The 23,871-nt window shown below is 37.6% G+C and overlaps 1 protein-coding gene across 1 annotated transcript in view; it reads right to left on the reverse strand.

Annotated features, from left to right (window-relative positions):
- The window catches only part of USP49 (ubiquitin specific peptidase 49), a 142,063-nt gene that overhangs the window by 88,610 nt on the left and 29,582 nt on the right, over positions 1-23,871 (reverse strand). Inside the window, exon 3 of the mRNA XM_004379446.2 lies at positions 9,253-9,327. The gene's annotated coding sequence lies outside the window, so the exon portion shown is untranslated. The remainder of the gene's footprint in view (positions 1-9,252; positions 9,328-23,871) is intronic.

The following is a 23,871-nucleotide window of genomic DNA, read 5'->3' on the forward strand; positions in this document are numbered from 1 at the left end:
GTTAGCCAATGTCATAAAACAGCATGTGTGTTACTGTTACATGAGAAACTATCTGTTCTGTAAGCCTTCACCTGAAGTACAATAAAATATTAAAAAAAAAAAAAATTATGGAAGGCAGGGTTACCTACTGGCTTAGCAAAGGGCAACTGGAATTCTAGTTTTTTCAAGTTAATGTTATATACTTAAAAAAAATAAAACTAATATATGTAAGCAAACAAAAAACAAAAAACCAAACCCATTGATTGCCATCGAGTCAATTCCAACTCACAGCAACCCTACAGGACACAGCAGAACTGCCCAATAGGGTTTCCAAGACTGTAAATCTTTACAGAAGCAGACTGCCACACAGTTCCTCCGCAGAGCAACTGGTGGGTTTGAACTGCTAACCTTTTGGCTAGCAGCTGAGTGCTTAACCACTGTGCCACGAGTGCTCCTATATGTGTACACACTATGAAAATCCCAGGAGTAAAACTCTCCCTCTTTTCTCCATCCCCAGCCTTCCCTCTAGAGGTAACTACTGCTGACCGAGCATCCTTCTGGAGCACCCTCCCAGAAATATTTTATGCATTTAGAATATATAATTCACATATTCATGCTTTAGTATAAAGTTAAATTACATCTACAGTATATACTTAATATATAAATATAATTTTAATATAAATTGAACCCTAATCATACATATTATTCTGCATTTTGCCTTTTTTCTTTTTCTTTTTTTTTTTTAACATTTTATTGTCCTTCAGGTGAAAGGTTACACAGCAAATTAATTTCCCATTCAATAATTAATACACAAATTGTTCTGTGACATTGGTTGCAATTTCCGCAGTGTGGCAGCACTCTCCCCATTTTCACCCTGGGCTCCCCATTTCCATTTGTCCAGTTTCCCTGCCCCTCCCTGCCTTCTCATCTTTACTTTTGGGGAAATGTTGCCCTTTTGATCTTATATAGTTGATTGTCTTCAGGAGCACATTCCTCACAGGTTTGTTATTGTTTATTTTATAGGCCAGTCCATTATTTGGCTGAAAAGTGACCTCTGGCAGTGTTTCAGTTCCAAGTCAGAAGGGTGTCTTAGGGCAATAGTCTGGGGGTTCTTCCAGTCTCTATCAGATCAGTAAGTCTTGCCTTTTTTTTTAATTTGAATTCTGTTCACATTTTTCTCCTATTCTAGCTGGGACCTTCTATTGTGTTCCTGGTCAGAGCAGTAGGTAGTGGAAGCTGGGCACCATCTAGTTCCTCTGGTCTCAGACTAGAGAAGGCTGTAGTCCCTGTGCACCACTAGTCCTCTGGACTAATTGCTTCCTTGAATCTGTTTTTCTTCACTCTCCTTTGATCCAGATAGAAAGAGGTCAATAGTTGTATCTTAGATGGCCACTTGCAAGCTTTTAAGACTCCAGATGCTACTCATCAAACCAGGATGTAGACCATCACCTTTATAAACCATCTTTGCATCTTGCTTTTTTTAAAGCTTAATATATCTTAGACATTTTTCCATATATCTGGCTTTACCTCATCCTTTTTAAAGACTATAGCATATTCTCTGGTATAAACTGGATAATTCATTTCACTAGCCTCCTGGAGAATTTTGCTGTTTTCAAGTGTTTTTTATTATTACAAACAATGTGCCATTGATAGTCGTATATATGGGACACTTATACAAGTGTGTCTGTAGGATCATTTATAGAAGATAAATTTCTGGGTCAAGGAAATATATGCATTTAAATTTTGGATGGATATCATCGAACTGCCCTCTAAAACGACTGCACTAATTTACACTCCCTCCCAGTAGTATGTGAGAGTGCATGTCTCCCCACATGCTTGCTAATAGTAGGGATGGACACATCTTTTAAATATTTTTCAATCTGGCAATAAAAAACATATATATATATATAAAATACACACATACATACATACATACGTATATACACACACACACACACACACACACACACATATACACACACACACTTATATATAGAGAGAGAGCGAGCCCTAGTGGCACAATGGTTAAGCCCTTGGCTGCTAACCAAAAGGTTGGCAGTTCAAACACACCAGTGGCTCTGTAGGAGAAAAGACCTGGTGATGTGCTCTCATAAAGATCTCAGCCTAGGAAACCCTCTGGGACAGTTCTACTCTGTCCTACAGGGTTGTTGTGAGTCGAAATCAACTAAATGGCACACAACAACAACATATATGTGTATATTTGTTGTTGTTTATTTGTTTGCATGACTTTATGATAAATATTGATCTTTTTTGCTTTTTGTGTGAACTATCAATTTTGTATCTTTTTAAAAATTTGTGAAAACACTTTGTGTACTAATGAACTCAGAGTACTTGATTTCAAAAAGGAGAAAAAAAAAAAAAAAGAATGGCCCTCAAATTACAGATTTAAAAACACTAAAGATCAATTTGAAAATAAAGGTATGTATTACCTACCAGAAGGCAACAAGGCTGAATGAAGTCAACTTTCTGTACTAGGCGTGATAAATATAAGTATTAAAAATAAAAATAAAACACTGTATGCCTGCATTATTACTGCTTTAAATGCTAGTTGATCTTGATGCCTCCTCTCTTTCTGGATCTACTATAGTAGAACCTGAACATTATCCCTATATTAAACAAAAACAGCATTTTCTTTTTATACTGTACTCCTCTGCTTAAAAACTCACAATAGCTATCTAATCTCCAATATACAGTTGACATAGGTACATTATAATAGAAAGTGTATTTGTTTTGGAAACTTATCTCAAACTTAGCACTACCTTTAATAGCTGTGACATTTTAAATTTGTTATTTAACTTTTCTGAATTTGTTTCCATACCCATTAAAATGAGGTATAATATCTAATGCCTTGCAGAGCTGATGTGATGATTAAATGAAATTATTTATGTAATAGTACCTAGCATATTAAAAAAAAAAAAACCAAACCCATAGCCATCGAGTCGATTCCAACTCATAGCGACCCTATAGGACAGAGTAGAACTGCCCCATAGAGTTTCCAAGGATCTGAACTGCTGGCCTTTTGGTTAGCAGCCATAGCTTTTAACCACTATGCCACCAGGGTTTCCACCTAGCATATACAAGGTGCTAAAAGAAAATTAATGAATAGCACTGGTATGAATGAGTTTGCCAAACCTCAACAGAAATAGAATTTAAAGGGATTTTTAATTGGACAAATAACCCAGCGTCTAAGACAATTCCTGGTACGTTGCATACACTCGATAATATCTGCTAAACCTTGGGCTTCCAGTAAAACATGGCAGAATGAATGCACATTTACCTTTTCTCCCTCTCAAAACCCCAGTGAAATCACAGTAAAGAAATAAAAAAGACAAATTTATAAGGACAAGAAGAACAGGAGATGACACAATAGCAGATGAGAAGTATCGTCAAAGGTTTGGAAGCTGGAAAGTAAACTGAGGAATGGAAACTGTAATAGACAAGAGCATCTAAAATTTAAATGCCTACCGCAGGGTGAAGGAAACAAGAACCAAGCTGTTCAGAACTTCAGAACCTGGAAAGGCTCAGGAATTGGAGGCTCCATATACCTCTGAAGATAGAAGTAAGGTAGGGAACCAAATAATAATAATAAGGTTGGCTAAATGTCTTTAAAAGGATCCTCACAGGCTGCTTATGTACAATCAAATACCTCATGGGATTTGGTTTCTTGGTTTGGAAGTTTAGCGTCATGGTTTCATGGAATATCCCAGGTAACTGGCCTAATGTTTTTAGTGCTTCTGTTCTACCTCTTAGTTCCTGAGGTCTTAAAAACTTGCAAGCGGCCATCCAAGGTATAACAAATGGTCTCTATTCGCCTGGAGCAGCAGAGGAAGAGGGATTGTCAGGAATAGGAGGAGGAAATGGAATGTGTGCCTAATTGCCTCCATGAACAAATGCCTCCTTCGCCATGAGAACAGAGAACCAGATGGTGACTGGCTACCATTACTGAATATTTTCATCAGAGATTCTATAGAAGAATCTTGATCAAAAGGAGTAAAATGCTCATGGACTCCAGACTTTCTGGAGGCTGAATGAACCCTGAAAATATTGCCCTGAGACTCTTTCAACCTTAAACCAAAAATATATCCTGAAGTCTTCTTTAAACCAAACAGTAAGTTAGCTTATTTAGTAAAGAATATTTGCCTTAAATATGGTGGTCTTTTGAAGAACTATCTATATGGAATCAAACTGACAACAGCAACTCAGAAAGGCCAGATAAGAAGCTTCGGGGGCAGTGAGTTCATGATAATGAGGGAAGAACAATTCAGAAAAGGAAGGTGAGAATGGTTGCACAACTTGAAGAATGTAATCAATATCACTGAACTGTACACGTAGAAATTGTTGAACTGGTGTATGTTCTGCTGTGTATATACTCAACAACAATTTAAAAAAAGGTCCTCACATATTTCCCCTCCTCTACTCCGAGCAGCCAAATGACTATGCCTCTCCCACTTTGGCAAAGGACTCGGGTTTTACTTGCTGGAGAGTTTGAAACTTAGATGTTGTGGTCTTTGGTATACCAGGCACAGCCAAGGTTGGAGGCACTTGGCAGGTAGCAATCCTGAATAGATAGCCATTTGGTGCATTCTAATTAGAAAGCTCCTTTCACACTGTCAATGAAGGGAAGGTCAAAACGTTGTGCAATAAAAAATGAGCTTCTATTAAAGTGTATCTCTAAAATAATCTTTTAAGAAAAATTTTGGTCATTCACATTTTGAATGTCATGTTTCTTTTCCATTAATATTCTAATGGTACTCCCAATTGCCTGCACTTGGAAATGGCTGAAGTTAGTGAGTGATAAGATAGACATCTAGGTGGTGAGCAGAAGTCTGATGGTCACATTAGTTAACCTTCAAGTTATTTTTAAGTGACTGAATCTAATGAGCCAAATAATCTCTTTCTGTGTAAAAGTCTATTAAATAAATTACAGGGTCTTGGGGAGCAAATCACCAGGCAAGGAAAATCTCCCACATGTGAAGAACATTTTTCTTCAAATAATAAAAAAAAAAAAAACAGAATAAAGTTAACATCCATTCATATTTAATTTTAAGTTAAATTTGTTGACAAAACTGGCACTAACTTTGAAAACAAAACAAGATTAAATCAACCACAAGGGTGACTGGATAGGTCCATTATTACTGCTATACTGGGGTTCCATGTAAAATTTGAAAAATCCGAAACCATTTGGTGTAATTTCTTTTATCGTCAAAAATCACAAAACATCAAGCTGTTTGCACTCTAATCTCAGCACTCAGCCACTGAGAAACACCCAGTGTCTGAGATCTACAATAGCCATCAATTCTGAGATTCCCCTGAGGAGGGAGCTGTGACTAGGGCAAAGAACTCAAAGGCTGTAATGTAAGCTAGCATGTAAGTTAGGTAGAAATTTTTTTGCTTTTTATTTTGTTCAATTATATATTTACAGCCTGGTACACAGTAGACGCTCAATTAATACTGTAAAATAAAAGGCTGTTCTGAAAAGTCCTCTTCAAAGTTGGGAGCAACCAATACAAAGGACATGCTGAGATTCATACATATCAGTGGGTCATTGGTGAGGCTGGAAGGTATTCAACCGATGCTTCCTTTCTCCTCTCAGTCCAGATTTCCACAGCTTCTTATAATCTGGAACGTGCCCTCTAGCACAATTTTGAAAAAGGAACAAAATTTTTACTTCTTTAGAGTGTCACTAGAGTATAGATGGAGGTGTCATGTTACAGACACTGTCTACGCAATCATTAGAGAGGGTACCATGTCTTTCTGGCCCACCCTAGGGTCACTGTAATGTTCTAAGGTAGAAACAAACCACAGTGCTTCTCACTGTACTCTAGAGAGCCTCACTTAATGTGATCGTGTTGGGCTTGGACATAACAAGGCACTCTATAATAATATTCCATAGATTTCCAAAATATGCTACATTTAAATATTGCTCATTTTACAAATAAAAGCAAATAACTTACTAACCTTCAACATCTACAAAATTTGTCTAATCGTGCTTATAAGTGATATACTAGTAGTAAAATAAAATCAGTATTTATTTCTATTCACTCAGAATAAAGGAGTTGTTATATACAAAGCTCAAGTGGAAAACAAGAACTCTAAATAAGTCTCTTCTGTCCAGTACATGCTTAACATTTTCAGGAACATAAACCTTATTAGATAATATTAATTATAATGAATTTTTGTTCAGACTTTTGACCCTTGAGAGCAGTAGTTTTCAAAATATTTGGTTTCAGGACCCCTTCATACTTTTATTCATTATTGAAGACCCCAAAGGGTTTTTGTTTATATGGTAATATCTATTAATATTTCATATTAGAAATTAAAACAAAATTAAGCCCATTTCATATTAAAATAAATAATATTTTTAATGGAAAAAAACCCTGTATTAAAAATAATGTTTAATAAAAGAGCTGCACTGCTTTATATTTTTGCAAATCTTTTTAATGTCTGACTTAAGGAAGACAGCTAGAGTCTCATATCTGTTTCTGCGTTCAATCAGTTGCAGTACCATGTGACATGTGGCCTCTGGAAAACTCCACTGCACACTTACAAAAGAATGAGGGTGGAAAAGGCTAATAATGTTTTGTATTAGGAAAATAGTTTTGACCTCGAAACGCCCCACAAAGAACTTTGAGAAGGCTGCTATATACACTATGAGCCATAACTCTCATGAACATTCAGAAGAGACTCTCAAATAAACAAGGGAAAGGGGTAAAAAAAGATGGAAAGAGGAAAATATAACCAACTCCATGCAGCCATATTTAATAGGAAGACCACAACATTTTATCAGCACGCTTGTTGTTACTTTAAATGTGGCTTACTCTTTGTACTTCACCATATTTCAACAGGAAATGAATTGCTATTTGAAGAAAAGTCAATGTTTCTTTCTGACAAGACAGACCCCAGAACAAAAACCACGTACCATGACTCCTTCCAGTTCCTACATAAACATCAATTGTTAACGTACATTTACTTTTTAGACCATCACTTATAAGTGACATTCTAATTATAAGACCCATAAGTCACCTTTCTCCTGGCTTTTCTACTCTTGCACAACTTTCCACTGTCATTCAAATATTATTTAACAGGACAAAAGAGCAATTGCCAATTAACGATCAGTTCCAAACTGCTCTACTGTTCAATCATTCTGGCTGCATGTTTTTATGAACAGCAGCTGAACGGTGACCTACAAATCAACCCACTCTGACGCCTTTTAAACATGTGTTGTTCTTTAGCTAGTTCAGGTGATTTCTATCTACTACAAACAACTGGTAATGAAGCAAAACAGCTATAGTCATATAAGTACAGTCAAGAAAAAACTTTTTCCAAATAGTCATCTTACAGCATCATTTTCCCATAGTAAAAGAGATACAGGACTTCAAATATTCCTTCCACAGGCAAGCAAAAGCAGTTTACTTACGGTGACTTCTTCGGGTGACATTTGGCTTTAGTGTCTCATTTAAATTCACACCCACCTTAGCAAACCTTACAAGACTTCATTAACGAAGCCATTATCCTGGTCAACAGCATGGACTCTGGAGCAGAGTGTCTAGGTTTGAATTCTGAAGCTGCCACTTGCAATGTGACTTTGAGCAAGTTACTTAATCTGTGCCTCACTTTTCTCAGCTGTACAACAAAAATAATAAAAGTTATCTACCTCATAAGTGGTGACAGGCTTAAATGAGTAAAGCACTTAAAACAGTGCCTGGCACGACACTCAGTAAATGTTAGATTTTTTTTATGAATTAATCTTCTAAAATAGCCTCACGATGGTCACAGCAGATAGAATAGTCTATAATAATTAAGAGCACAGAGAATAATGCAGGAGGGAAATACTAAAAAGAGATGACTGTTGCAGTGTCCTTCCTTGTTAAAAAAAGGTAATTGTACACCTAAGAAAGTGCTGACAAGCCATGGAAAAGATGTCAAAGACATTTTAAAAACTTCTATAATTCTGTGCAACAAGAAAAAAAGAAACTCAAGAAGACCTGTCCTTCAAATAGATTGAAAGAAGCTTTAGTTAACGGAAAATTTGACATAGCTATCTAGAAACAAGAGCATTGTGTACCCTGCTCTGAAAGGTTACTAACTGTTACAGGCAAGATGAAACTATTGTAGACTATAAGCAGCATATACACCATAAGATATGCAGTAAGAGTTGAAAATTTTTAACTCCATTCTCACACATAGTTTAGCCAAGAAATGAAGCATGAGGCCCAAAAGAAAACGTTTATGAAAAAATAAATAAAAATCCTAACCACCAGGGTTAACCTTATACAAGATGTTTAACTCTTGGAGTGTATCAGAGCAAGATTCATCTGTGGATAGTTGGTACATTAAAATGCTAACTGGGATATGTATAATACTTACATCTAACATTTTTCAACACTTACTATGTTCCGGGCATCATCCCTAAAATCTTCTCCTTGGATTAATTAATCCTCAATATCACTATGCATTAGGTATTTTATTGTCCCCATCTTATACCCAAGGACTTGAGGCACAGAGAGATTAACTTGCCCAAATATCAAGTTAGTAGTGGTTAGTCAAAAACAGTCTGGCTCCAGAGCCCATGTTTTTAATCACCAAATAAAGGAAAAGGTTTGTACAAATATGTATCATACAATGATACTGATTATCTCTGGAAGGGGGCTAAGGTTCAGGCAGAGGATTTTGGTTATCTATAATGCATGAATAATGATGATAAGAATGTGTGAACTTATGTAATATAAAGAAAATGTTTATCTCCTACACTTAGTCAAATCTTTTATTGGACTTTCTATGGAATTCTATTTGATTACCACCTGATGTATATTCTGCACTTGCTAAAATGAACAGGATCTCCATGGTGAGCCCAATATCATAGCAGCTAGAAGTATATGCGGAGACAAGAGGGATGAATAATTATTCTTGAAAGGTCAAGACAGACATGGTCTCTATCCAACCACCAATAAGCTTCAAGACTTATCCTAGAGTTGGTTTTAGTGCAGTTGCTGGTCTCCAGGTCCCAACTGTATCAAATACGATGTTTCCCTTCCTAGCTTAAGTTAATTTATGGTACTGAAAAATTCACAAGGGCAAGAAAAAAGAAAGTGGTGGAAGTTCAGAGTAGGATAAGGCAAAAATAATAACTGATACTTAGCATGTCCCTAATAGTATGCCAAACTCAGCCACCCCCTGCAGATTGGCCATACATAATACTGATGTTTTAAATAGTTTTTGTTAATAATTTTTTATTATACTTTTATTTCTTACCCATTAAACAAGGTTTTTTCCATCTTCTTCCATATTATTCCAGAGTCATTGGTGAGGTTTCTTCTTCTCTACTACCTAGGAGGAAAACAATCTGTAAGGCTGGGCTAATACATGGCAAGATAAAAGCAATCTCAAGGATTTTATTTACAAATTCAAAATGTGTATCAGTATTACAATGTAGTTCAGTGAACTCTCTGCACGTTCTCAAAACTGATGTAAAATAGTGATTTTTTTTAATTAAACTGTGATTTTTTTTTTCAGCTAAGGGTGATCAAAGATTCAGTCACAGATAAATTCATAAATGGAAGGATTAAAGGTTTACTTTCTGAACAGATGCACTTCTGCATTTGTTTTAGGTTTTAAAGATTAGTCCATTGTCTTTGCACAGTTGATTTCCTGAGCTGAATCTGTGAGAGGAAAAAAAAAATTTATAGTAACAAAAACACTCGAGTAACAAAAGCTAAAATTATTTTTGCATAAGCGAAATATTCAATAATGAAAGATGGCATGAGGTCACTTCTTTGTGCTGGATGGGTTCAGACTTTCTGGCAAGTAGCAGGCTTCTTTAAAAAAGAAGATTATATCCTATACACAGGACATTATATTAGTTCAAAGATATCCAGAGTGTATGATTTGGATAAACTGCATGTATAACCATTTTTTAGGTTTCTGACAATTTATTTAAGAAGCAGGACTCAATAAACTTGAGATCGGTATGCTGTTGGCTGCCATGTAATAAGGTGAAAAATTCTCTATTTTGTCACCCTAACAGCTAACACAAGAATTCCTCTTGGAAGGAACTTCCTTTGTGAAAATATGTTCCCTCAATATGGGCCCCCCACCCCTCATGTCAAGAGCCTTAGAGTGGGTGGTTCCCTGCAGAATGGCTGTCAAGACCCCAAAGAGAAAGGGAAATCGCTCTGAATTAGACATGGGAAAGAATTTGTTATTTTATCTCTGAAAGGAATGGAGAGAAGATGACAAGGGAAGAGAAGAATAGGAGTAAATGGAGTAAAGCTGGGATTAGGTGGGAGTGAAGCTCTTGAGTCAAGGGAAGTCAGAAAAGATTTTAAGGATGGGGTGCCTTACTGGGAAAGTTGTTTACACTAATGCAAGGTGAGGCTCACCTCACCTCTATTTTGCCCCCAATTGTCAGTTAGGTGTACTAAGGCCATAAACGCTCTGTGTAAGTGGGGTCTTTGTGAAAATCAGAGGAGGAGAGTTAAATTTCACACCTGGGTGCATCTTGGTACAAATCAGAGGTACAAGGCAAGAAAGTAGGGGCCCAGGAGGCAGAAGAGGCTACAAGACTGTAAAGCCCAGGAAATGCACAAATATTTTTAGGGAGAGCTTATGATTTCTACACATCTGAGGCAACATCACCAGGGAAGGATAAGCTAACATTGTAATGGACAGGGGTTTCACATCTATAAAACATCCCTCTTTCCTACCAAATGACCCTACTTTCAACATAAAAACCTTCAATAATTAAAAGTTAATTTAATTACAACTAAATCCAAGTATTTGAAGTAATTCTGGCTTCTCTCCAAAGGCTGACCACAACAATCAGTTCTATACTAAATAAACCAGTTGCCAACAAGTCGATTACAACTCATGGTGACCTCATGTGTATCAGAGTAGAATTGTGCGCCATAGGGTTTCAATGGCTGTTTTTGCTTTTGTTTTGTGGGGGAGCAGATTTAGAATTAGAAGACTTGGGCTTAGGTCCCAGGATAGCTACTTATTAACACTGTGACCTCGGGCAACTCACTAGTGTCTTGGGACCTCTACTTCTTCATCTGTAAATGGACATAAAATGAGTTCTCCTCCCTTTCAAGGGTGCTATGAATATCATAGAAGAAAATGTATGTGTATTGTAAACTGACAAGAGAGGAACATGTGTTAGCTATTTTTTCCTTGCTATCAGGAAAGCAAAGACTTCAAATTATTAATCTGGTGGGAAGAGACACTGATGTTCAAACATTGCAAGGGTTTTGGGGCAGGCTGGGATAAAAGAGCCTGATCATTAAGGTACAAGTCAGGAATCTTAAAATGTGTTTGATATATGGGTCTTTATTAAGTAACACCCTGGGCTTAATTGAGAGCTTCATAAAGACTAAAGAATACAAAATCCTAGCCAGAAATTGGGAATTCCTTCTCACCACATCAGGAAAGGTGTGTGTCAGGGTTGTATCCCTTCACCATACTTATTCAATCTGTATACTGAGGAAATAATCCGCGAAGCTAGATTATATGAAAAGGAACATGGCATCAGGATTGGAGGAAGGCTCATTAACAACCTGCAATATGCAGAGGACACAACCTTGCTTACTAAAAGTAAAGAGGACTTGAAGCACTTACTGATGAAGATCAGGGCCTACAGCCTTCAGATGGATTACATCTCAACATAAAGGAAACAAAAATCCTCACAACTGGACCAATAAGCAACATTACAATAAACAGAGAAAATACTGAAGTTGTCAAGGATTTCATTTTACTTGGATTCACAATCAACATCCATGGAAGCAGCAGTCAAGAAATCAAACAACGTATTGCATTAGGCAAATCTGCTGCAAAAGACTTCTTTAAAGTGTTAAAAAGCAAAGACATCACTTTGAGGATTAAGGTGTGCCTGACTCAAGCCATGGTACGTTCAATTGTCTCATAAGCATGCAAAAGCCGGACAATGAATAAGGAAGACCAAAGGAGAATCAGTGCCTTTGAATTACAGTGTTGGTGAAGAATACTGAATGTATCACAGACTACCAGAAGAATGAACCCACTGTCATGGAAGAAGAGTGTAGCCAGGATGCTCCTAAGAAGTGAGGATGGTGAGACTTTGTCTCACGTACTTTGGACATATTATCAGGAGGGACCAGTCCCTGGAGAAGGACATCATTCTTGGTAAAGCAGAGGGTCGGAAAAAAAAGAAGACCCTCAGTGAGATGGATTGACACAGTGGCTGCAACAACGGGCTCAAACACAGCAAGGATTGTGAGGATGACACAGGACCAGACAGTGTTTCATTCTGTTGCACACAGGGTCACTATGAGTCGGATCCGTCTCGACAACACCTAATAATGTAACACCAATCTCACCAAAAACCAGAATGATGTAGAGGCAGTGGTATGACATGCTTGTATTCTCCTCAAACATTCAAGATAAATAAATACAAACAAAATCAATACCAAATCTCATTTAGTTGGTAGAGCAGCAGTGTCAGTCAAAAAATTCACTTTCCATATAGCATACACCAGAGTTGCCATTTCACCCCTCTGCTTAATTCCACTTTTTTTTTTTTTTAATAAAAATCCCTGCTTTTTAGGGCTGTGGGGACCATGGTCTCGGGGGAACATCTAGCTCAACTGGCATAACACAGTTTATAAAGACAATGTTCTACATTCTACCTTGGTGAGTAGCATCTGGGGTCTTAAAAGCCTGTGAGCAGCCAGCTAAGATACTCCACTGGGAGCAAGGGAGAATGAAGAGAACAGGATACAAGGAAAAGATTAGTCCAAAGGACTAATGGACCACAGCTACCAAGGCCTCCACCGGACTGAGTCCAGTACAGCTAGATGATGCCCAGCTACCACCACTGACTGCTCTAACCGAGATCACAACAGAGGGTTCTGGACAGAGCTGGAGAAGGATGTAGAACAAAATTCTAACACACAAAAAAAAGACCAGATTTACTGGCCTGAAACAGACTGGAGGAACCCCGAGAGTATGGCCCCCAGACACCCTTTTAGCTCAGTGGTGAAGTCACTTCTGAGGTTCACCATTCAGCCGGGGACTGGACAGCCCCATAAAACAAAACAGGACTAATGAGGCACAGCAGTCCAGGGACAAGGACTAGAAGGCAGAAGGGGACAGGAAAGCTAGTGATAGGGAACTCAAGGTTGAGTAAGGACAGTGTTGACATGTAGTGGGGTTCTTAACCATTGTCACAGGGCAACATGTGTACTAATTGTTTAATGAGAAACTATTTTATTCTGTAAACCTTCATCTAAAGTGAGAATAGCAGCACAACTGGAAGAAAGTAATCGATGTCACTGAATTGTGCATGTAGAAATTTTTGAAATAGTGTATCTTTGGCTATGTATATTTTCACCAAAAAAAAAAAAGAAGGTCAAGAAGGAAGAGGGTTGACATGTCGTGGGGTTGTTAACCAATGACATAAAACAATATGTGTACTGACTGTTTAATGAGAAACTATTTGTTCTGTAAACCTTCACCTAAAGTACAATTTTTTATATATATATATATATATATATATCCCTACTTTTTGTACTCCCCATCTATAATACATAATGATTGGTAGAGTTCAGACAGCCAGCATACATCCAAACCATTTTAAAAACATTAATTCTGTCATTGCCAGGTACTGTTTATAACTACTATACAACACTTCTGTTCAGCACAGAGCAGAATTGTAATGGGGGGCGGACATTTATGAAAACTTATATACTCCTTCTAGATGCCATGCTGGGGGAGATGTTTTCACCTATATTTGCTCTGTTCTTTCTCACAATGACGTAGGCGTTGGTGGCATTTTACAGATGAAGGAATGGAGGCTCAGACTGGTTATTAAATGACTAGCCCAGAATCACACAGCAAGGAAAGAGCGGTGCCTAGGCCCATGATAATTACTTTAAATTGGTGCAATTCCAGTAACTGTACATCAGTGGCAAGGAACATGAGGTTTGCTTAAGTTTTTATGCCCATGGTAAACTTTAGTTGGCAGATAACAATATCCTTAAGCACTTACGTGCCCAGTTTGAGAAGTTACTGAACTGTGAATCTCCTTCCACAGAAATGGTTTCTAACTTTAAAATTCAAGCATAAAGGCTTCTCACTACAGCCAGGTGTCTTCAAGGAAAACACTGAAAAGAAAACATTAATTCACTAAACAGCTGTCAACAACAGTTTTATAAAGAAGCCATCTGCTATGGGTTGAACTGCATTCCCCCAAGATATGTATAGATGTCCTGGCCCCTGTACCTAGAGATGTGATTTTGTTTGGAAACAGGATTTTCTTTGTTATGTTAATGAGGTCATACCAGAGTAGGGTAGATCCTACACCTGATCACTTGTGAGTTATTAAAAAGAGTAGAATAGACACAGAGATACACACAAGGACAGGGGAGACAGATGCCAAGAAACAAAAAGGAACTCCAGAGGCTACCAACGAGGAAGGACCTCCCCCTAGAGCCATTCCTGAATTCGAACTTCTAGCCTCATGAACTGTGAGAAATTAAGTTTCTGTTCTTTAAAGCTACCCACTTGCGGTATTTTTTGTTACAGCAGCACTAGGTAACTAAGACACCATCTCTTAGAAATCATATCTAAATAATCATCCAAAATTACATGTGTCTATAAAAAAATTGAAAATATTTTAAAAATAAAAATGCTAAGTACTATAAGGAGCCCTGGTGACACACTGGTTAAGAACTTAGGCTGCTAACCAAAAGGTCGGCAGTTCAAATCTACCAGCTACTCCTTGGAAACTCTAAGGGTGACTATGAGTTGGAATCAACTTGAGGGCAATGGGTTAACTACTATAAAAGAAAAATATTTCTTATCATCACAGCTCTTCCTTCAAAAATTAAAAAAAAAGTTAGTCCTAAGTATTAGTATTCACTATAGTACAAACATAAGTGATACTGTTGTTTTTCCATGCAAATCTCCATTTATAAAACCAATATTTAGAAAATAAACATTTTAGACAGTCCCTGAAATAGGCAATACTAAAGATAGAAAAGTTTTAAAATGGTTTAGATAAATTAATGGACTACATATTTGTGCCAAGCAATGAGAATTTAGGAATGTTTGGGCAAGATCTAAAGCCTGTATTGCTTTCCAACTACAGTAAATGCTTCTAGCAGAAACAATATAAGGCTTGATGACTGATTATTTTGTTCGAGTATTCAAAAAATAAATAAATGCAGATCTTACAAAAATATATAATTATTTTATTAATTATGAAAGAATACCTAACAAGGTATAGTGGTTAGGAGATCAGGGTTAGGAGCCAGGTTGGCTGGATTAGAATCCCAGTGGGGTCAAATTATTAGCTGCATAAATGCTCTGTGCCTCAGTTTCCTCACCTATTAAGGATCTTGGGCAGTTATAATATATAAAGTGCTCAGAAGAGTTAATGGCATGGGGTAAGTGCTCAATAGATGTTAGTTTTTAGTAAAACCATTCCCGAAGCCAACTCTTCAAAGATTAGACTGGACTAGAAAACATAAAATAACACTCATGAAGAGTGTGCTTCTTAGTTCAAGTAGATACACGAGACTAAATGGGCAGCTCCTGTCCAGAGGCAGGATGAGAAGGCAGACAGGGATCGGAGCCGGCTGAATGGACACGGGAAATCCAGGGTGGAAAGGAGGAGTGTGCTGTCACATTATAGGGACTGCAACTACAGTCATATAACAATATGTGCATACATTTCTGTATAAGAAACTAACTTGAGCTGTAAACTTTCACCTAAAGCACAATAAAAATAAAATAAATGTTAGTTGTTATTACTTCATGTAAAACAATAAAATACACAAGTAAAAAGATTTAAGGCCTTTTATTATTTCAAGTTTAGAATTTAAAACAAGATAAAGAAAAGCAAAGTTCTAACTTTCTGAATAGCAGTCAGGATAGTAAGGAGTCCTGGTGGTGCAAGAGTAAGTGCCAGCTGCTAACTGAAAGGGGTTGGCGGTTCAAATCCACTTATCAGTTCCATGGGAGAAAGACCTGGCAATCTGCTCCAGTAAAGATTACAACCAAGAAAACCCTATGGGGCAGTTCTGCTCTGTCACATGGGGTAGCTATAAGTCAGAATCAACTCAAGGGCACCCAAAAACATCAGTAGTCAGGATAGTGGTTACCTGGGTAGGGTACAGGCAGATCACACAGAGAACCTTCATACTTAAAGGATGGTCTCATGGATTGAATTGTGTCCTCCAAAAACGTGTGTCAACTTGGCTAGGCCATGATTTCCAGTATTGTGTGATTGTCCATCATTTTGTCATCTGGTGTGATTATCCTATGTGTTGTAAATCCTACTTCCATGATATTAATGAAGCAGTACTCATCTATAAAATTAGGTTGTACTTAAGCCAATCTCTTTGGAAATATAAAAGAGAGAAACTAGCAGAGAGACATGGGGACCTCATACCATCAAGAAACAAGAGCCAGGAGAATAGCATGTCCTTTGGACCCGAGGTCCCTGAGCTGAGAAGCCACTCGACTGGGGAAGATTGATGACAAGGACCTTCCCCCAGAGCCGAAAGAGAGAGAAAGCCTCCCCCTGGGGCTGGCACCCTGAATTAGGACTTCTAGCCTCCTAAACTGTGAGAGAATAAATTTCTCTTTGTTAAAGCCATCCATTTGTGGTATTTGTTATAGCAGTACTAGATAACTAAGACAGACGGTTACCAGGCTTTTGTTTTACTAGTCTTTAAAATGAACATTCAACATTTATTCATATATATATTTCACAATAAAAATAGAAAGCAATACATTTCCAGAGCATAATAATGAGAAAGCATTAACTTTAGAGAGAAAGGGAGAGGGGAAAAAAAAGCCCTAATGCCCTATCATTCTAAATGTTCTAGATAACTTCTGACTGTGTTTGTGACACCTTAGCTTGGTCATGGAAAAATTTCTATTGAATTCTACTCAATCCTAACAGGCATTATTTTTCTTTATGAATCAGTTGTTATAAAGGGTGTCACTGATTTGTTGGGAGTACCTCTTTACAGTCATGAAATTTAAGGACTCTCGAAGGACTTCTCTTCCAATGCATTCACTTTCCAGATAAGGGAACACTGAACCCACTGGCTTCCAAGCAACAAGAACAGGCTTTTCCTCACTCTGCTCCCAGCTGTCATCACTAGTTACCAATGTGACAAAAGGAAGGGGCAAAACTCTTTCCTTCAACTGCCCTGTAATAGTGACTAAAGAGAAAGTGAAATCACACCAACCATCAGCAATCTGTTAAAAACCTATTATGTGTCCCAAAAGACAGAAGCACCCACAGAGGAGCACAGTGCCTCAGTCAAAGAAAGCACTCCATAAATGTTTGCAGAAGTGAATTTATTCAAAAGTATAAAGGAAGGTGTCTGCCCCCAAGGATATTACATATAAATGAAAACAGCCAAAGAATTTTATGTCAACACAAGGTGAAGTTGGTGGTGTTCTGGGGCAAGCTGTATAAAGTACAAAAGATAGGAGGAAAGGGGAAATAAGACAAAACATTTGGGCAGCATGAGGTAAAACGGAGGAAGGGGACTTGAAAGAGGAGAACTGAATTTTGAAAGATTAGTAAAGAGAACGTTCTAGGATTTCTCCAAAGAAACCTGTTGACATTTTTACAATACCTGCTTCCATTTTCCAAACAATTTTTAAAAATTTAATAGATATATTAATTTGTTCTAAATAATCATTTTTGGTGGCGTAAATAGTTTTGCCTGTTACATTCAAGAAAGAGTTCCTACCTCCTCCACAAAAAACTTCTGGAACTCACTGAGGAGAAGAATGGAATAATACGAGGAAAAAAAGAAACCATGTAAGTGTGTAATATAAAATCTTTAAACCATTAGCATCTTCAACTGGTAAGACACAAATTTTCCCAAGTTTTAAAGTTAACAAAAATAAAACTAGACTCCAAATATTAACGAGAAGAAAGACGTAAAAAAAAAATTCCACAGATAATTGTGATCTAAACCCTACACCTAAATTAACAGGGCGTTTGCGCGACAAAAGAATGGATGAAGGGCTTCTATTTCTAGTTAGTTTATGAGATAAGGCAGAAGCACACTGGTAACAAAAAGAAGACCAGAGAAGTGACTCAGAGTTTGAGCTCTGCCACTCAGATCAGATGAGCCACTTCTCTAGGTCTCAGCTTCCACATCCGTAAAAAGGACATCTAAGTTAATTAAAAAGGAGCCCCAGTGGCACAGTGGTTAAGTGCTCAGCTGCTAAATGAAAGGTTGGTGGTTAAAACCCACCAGCGGCTCCTAGGGAGAAAGACCTGGCAATCTGCTTCTGTAAAGACTACTGCCTAGGAAACCCTATGGGGCAGTTCTAATCTGTTACATGGGGTTGCTATGAGTCAGAATCGATCCTATGGCAATGGGTTTTTGGGTTTTAAATTAATTAATGATCTAAATTTCTATTATTCTATTTATAAACTTCCCAGTCTTTCAGATGTCATTCCTGTATAGCAAGCTATATGTTAGGTATTAATCAAAGAAGGTGGCAGAAACCAAAATGAACTTACGTTATCCACAATTTTGGTATTGTAGCAAAATTCTGCAATTGCTACAAGCTACCAACACATTGTGGGGACAGTGGTGGTTCAGTGGTAGAATTCTCGCCTTCCTTGCAGGAAATCAGGTTCGCAGCCACCATCTGTCAGTAGAGGTTTGTGTGTTGCTATGATGCAGAATAGGTTTCAGTGGAGCTTCCATGATAAAATGGTCTAGGAAGAAAGACCTGGCGATCTACTTCCGAAAATCAGCCAATGGTCTGATTTGCAACCATGGGGATGGTGCAGGACCGATCAGCACTTCATTCTATTGTGAATGGGGTCGCCATGAGTAGGGTGCTAACTCAACAGCAGCTGACAACATCAACATATTAAATCTTGTGCTGAAACTGAGCATCAAAGAAACAGGCTCCGACTTTCAGTTAAACATGATGCATTGAACACCTGCATTGCCTCTGCTCCCTCCAAAACTCCACTAAAATGGCAATATAAACATAAAGTCCACAACGACAAGAATAGGAAACAACAACAACAACACAATTTTCGGAAGCTGAAACACAATAGATATTTGACTTGGCAGAGCAAAGAAAGCAAAAACCTAAGAGCATGTTGAAGGGAACCAACAAACTGAATAAAGCTGGAATACACCAGAAAAGCTCAGAATGCCTCTAAAAGCAGGGATAGTAGACAGGGCTAAAAAGAGAGTAATATCAAAGTTCTAGCCCTGGATTCCCACCCTGACTCCAAGCAGCAACTGGGAAGAGAATGGTAGGTCTCCTGTCTGGGAAGATTACTAGAGACACTCTGGACTTAGGCACAACTGGGGTCAGGCCTACTAATCCAAAAAGACAGAGATGAAGGGAAACTGATGTCCTGAAAGGTGAGACATCCTCAGCTCCCTTTACCCACTCAGCTCCCCAAATGTTGCAGCCAGGTTTGTTAAGTCCTAAGCAGATGGTTGGAGGATTCTTTTTGAGAAAAACACACCTACAAATAACTGACTGCTAGAATCTACTCGACAGCAACCAACAACAACAGACATCACCCCATAGAAAAAGCTGTGTCCCTGCCTACCAGCAGTTAACATTTAGAAGCTCTACTTGGGCAAATAAAGCATTCTATCAGTTTTTTAAGGAGGCCCAGTGGTGCAGTGGTTAAATCACTTGGCTGCTAACTGAAAGGTCAGTGGTTCGAACTCACCAGCTGCTCCACGGGAGAAAGCTATGGCAATCTGCTTCCATAAAGATAACAGCCTTGCAAACCCTATAGGGCAGTTCTACTCTGTCCTGCAGGGCCACTATGAGTAGGAATTGATTCCACAGCAACAGGTTTGGTTTTGGTTTTTATAAATTTTTTACTAACTCACTACTTGTTGTTGTTGTTTTAAATTGACTATTTTTTAGAGCAGTTTTAGGTTTATAGAAAAATTGTAGAGAGTTCTCATATGCCTCTTTCCCCCTGCACACTGTTTCTCCTACTATAAACATCTTGCATTTGTGTGGTACATTTGTGACAACTGATGAGCTAACACGGATACATGGTTATTAACTGAAGTCCATAGTTTACATTAGGGTCACTCTTTGTGTTGTACAGTCCTATGGATTTAGACAAATACATAATGTCATGTGTCACCATGACAGTATCATAAAGAGTAGTTTCACTGTCCTAAAAATGCCCTGTGCTCCAACTTGACTATTGAAACTGATATCACTAACTTGTACATGGGGTGGGAGGGGAGTGATGAAATGGCAAACAGAATGTTATATATAACTTTACAACAAAAGCAACAGCCAAAAAAAAAAAAGGTTGCAGCTGTTGATACTACATAGGTACAAATAAACACCTTATGGGGATCAGTTTTACTGGTTCGAAGGTTTAGGGTCATGGTTTCATGGGCCTGTCCAGTCAGTTGGCCTAATATTGTTTTCAGAGTTTCTGTTCTACCTCCTAGTCAGTGAATAGTGTCTGTAGTCTTAAAAGCTTACTAGTTAGCAGCCACCCAGGATACAACAAGTGGTTTCTACTAGCCTGGAGTAACAGAGGAAGGAGACCCAGGAATTGAAGAAGGAAGTGGACGCAGGTCTAATTGCCTGCATGAACTACTACCTCCTTTGCCATGAGATCAGAAAAAATGGATGATGCCTGGCTACCATTACTGAACTTTTTGATCAAGGACTCAATAGATAGGACTTGATCAAAAGGAAGAAAAATGTGGAATAGAACTTCAAATTCTTACAGGAAACAAAACTTACTGGATATACTGAAACTGGAGGAATCCCCGAATCAATTGCCTGGAAACAACTTTTAAGCCTTGACCCAAAACTATTACATGAAGTCATCTCTAAACTAAAGAACAATTTACCTCATTTAATAAAGAATGTTTGCCTTGATCATCACATGCTCTTAAAGAATTATCTGTATGAGATCAAATGAACAGTAACTCTAAAATACAGATGAGAACTTGAAGGGGCAGAGAGTTTTAGTTAACGGTGGTGAAACAATATGGGCAGAGATAGGGAGAACAGTGACACAATGTGAAGTATGTAACCATTATCAATGAACTGTACATGTAAAAACTGTTGAATGGGTGTATGCTTTGTTGTGTATATTTTTACCAAAATTGAAAAATTAATAAAAAGAGAAAAAAAAAAGGCCCTGTCCTCCACCTAGTCATCCTTCTCTTCCTAGCAATTACTGATCTTTTCATCATCTCTATAGTTTTGCCTTTTCCAAAATGTCATATAATTGGAATCACATAGTATGTAGTTTTTTCAGACTGGCTTCTTTCACTTAGCAATATGTATTTAAGGTTCTTCCATGTATTTTCCTAGGCTGATAGCTCACTTCTTTTTATCACTGAACAATACTCCATTGTATGGATGTACCACAGCTTATCCATTCACCTACTGAAAGACATCTTAGTTGCTTTCAATTTCTGGCAATTATGAATAAAGCTGCTATTAAGTGACTCACTCCAAAGGCAGCCAAGGCCATACATTTAAGGAAATCCCTGAAATGAAAGAGTAACACAACTGAACAGATAAAGTTACTCAAAGGAAACAGAGATACTGCAGGAAGCTGAAGAGTGCTTTTAAAAAATTATAATTAACATCCTCAGAGAAGAGCTATTCCATCCATGAAACAAAAACAAAAGACTATAAAAGAGTTGCACGTAGAGAAAAAACTCATTAAAATAAAAATATGATATATAAAATTAATTAGAAGGGTTTGAAGATGAAGTTCAAGAACAAGAGACAAAAAGATAAGAAATAGAAAAGATGGAAAAATTAAAGGACCTATCAGTCCAGAAGTTCAAGTACCAATAATAAAAATTTCAGAGAGAAAAGAATAGAGGAAACTGGGGATGGGGGAAGAGGTTGGTTAGAATTCAAGAAAACTGCCCAGAACTGAAAAATCTGTTTCCAAATTGAAAAGGTACTCAGAGTGCTCAATACAATGGGTAAAACAAGGCCCAGACTGATGCAAATTATTATAAATTTTCAGAACACTGGGAACAAAGAGAAGATCCTAAAAGCAACCAGGGAAGGAAAGAAAAAATCAAGAATCAGAACAGTACTGGACTTTTTTTTTTTTTTTTTAATTTTTTTATTGTGCATTAGGTTAAAGTTTACAGAGCAAATTAGTTTCCCATTTGATAGTTTGTATATAAAGTGTTCTATGACATTCGTTTCATTCCCCACAATGTGCCAGCACTCCCCCCATTTCAATCCTAGGTTTGTTGTTTCCTTTGATCCTGAATTGCTGCTCCTTCCTGCCTTCTCATCTTTGCCCTTGTGCAAATGTTGCCCTTTTGATCGCGTATAATTGCTCTTTCTAAGCAGCATATCCTCTTGGGTGTAGCACTGGACTTCTTACTAGCAATATCAGAAGCTAGAAATCAATAGAGCGATGCCTTTAAAACTCAGAGAAAACAGTCTCCAATCTAGAATTCTATACCCAGGTAAACTATAGATAAAGTATGACAGAAAATAAAGACATTTTCATACATGCAGATTCTCAAATTTAATTCCCAGGCACATTTTTCTCAGGAAGCTACTGAAGGATGTGCTCCACAAAAATTAAAGTACGATCAACAAAGAGAAAATGTGGGATCCAGGTAACAGAGAGCTCCAATGTAGGGAGACAAAGAAAATACCTAGGATATAGAAAAGGCAGACCCCAGTCTGCGCAAGTCTAGAGAACAACTTATACAGATTTTTTAAAAGAGCAGTACATGCCTACTATTTAGGAATATGACATTAAATACCAAAAGAGTCAAAAATGGAGGTCCCTGGAGGGGCAGAATGCTGGAGAAGGGAAAGACAGGTGGGCACTTTTTATGCTATATATTGTTGTTACTGTGTGCCATTGAGTCAATTCCAAGTCATAGCAACCCTACAGGACAAAGTAGAACTGCCCAATAGAAATTCCAAGGCTGTAACCTTTACAGAAGCAGACTGCCACATCTTTCTCCTGCAGAGCAGCTGTTGGGTTCGAACCACTGACCTTTGACATACATTTGATAAAAACTAAATTTGAAAACATATTTGAAAAGGTTAAAAAGACTTAAAATCACATCTAGAAATATGATTTTCCAAGCAAGATTACTGAGGGGGAAAAAAAACCTACAGAAAAAGAGTAACTTTTAAGAGCAAAATCAAAGTATTTGGAAAACTTTACACCGAAACATAGAGTGTGGCTTTGTTTAAAAAAAATTAAAAGCATGGAATACACTTTTTCTGATACTTAGTCGAAAGTCATAACCACAAAACCAGCAAAAAAGTTAAGGAAAAATTTTAACTTATTATGATGTTATTGAAAAACGTTCACGGTTCATGGCTGTGGCAGTCACTTAAATTAAAATTCCTTTTAAACTCTGTCAAGCAGATGCAAAATATCAAAAGAACAAGTGGACTGAGTCACATTTTGGTCAGAAATGAAAACACTGTAAAAACTATACTAAAACTAAAACTAAAGGCAGCCAACCTCTGTGGAAAGAAAGGCTCAAATACTGTGAGTCTGCTGGAACAAGGCAAGGAGCATTTTGAGTCAAAGTCACACATCCTTTCCTGAAGACTGAAAACAAGTAATAGTGGGGTTCACGTGAAATCTTGAAACAACTGCTGCCCAGTTTTCTCTAAGACCCTAAGAAATGGCATCTCATTTAGGGCATATGTTTTCTCTATTCCCAAATTAACACTTTAAAAAATACCCCAACGAGTCCATAAAAAAGCTCCCAGAACTAATAGAAGAATTTAGCAAAGTTGCAGGATACAAAGTCAACAAACAAAAATCAGTTGGAGAACCTACTATACAGCCACAGTAGTCAAAACAGCCTGGTACTGGTACAA

Source organism: Trichechus manatus, unplaced genomic scaffold (assembly GCF_000243295.1).
Source record: "Trichechus manatus latirostris isolate Lorelei unplaced genomic scaffold, TriManLat1.0 scaffold00065, whole genome shotgun sequence".
NCBI lineage: Eukaryota > Metazoa > Chordata > Mammalia > Sirenia > Trichechidae > Trichechus > Trichechus manatus.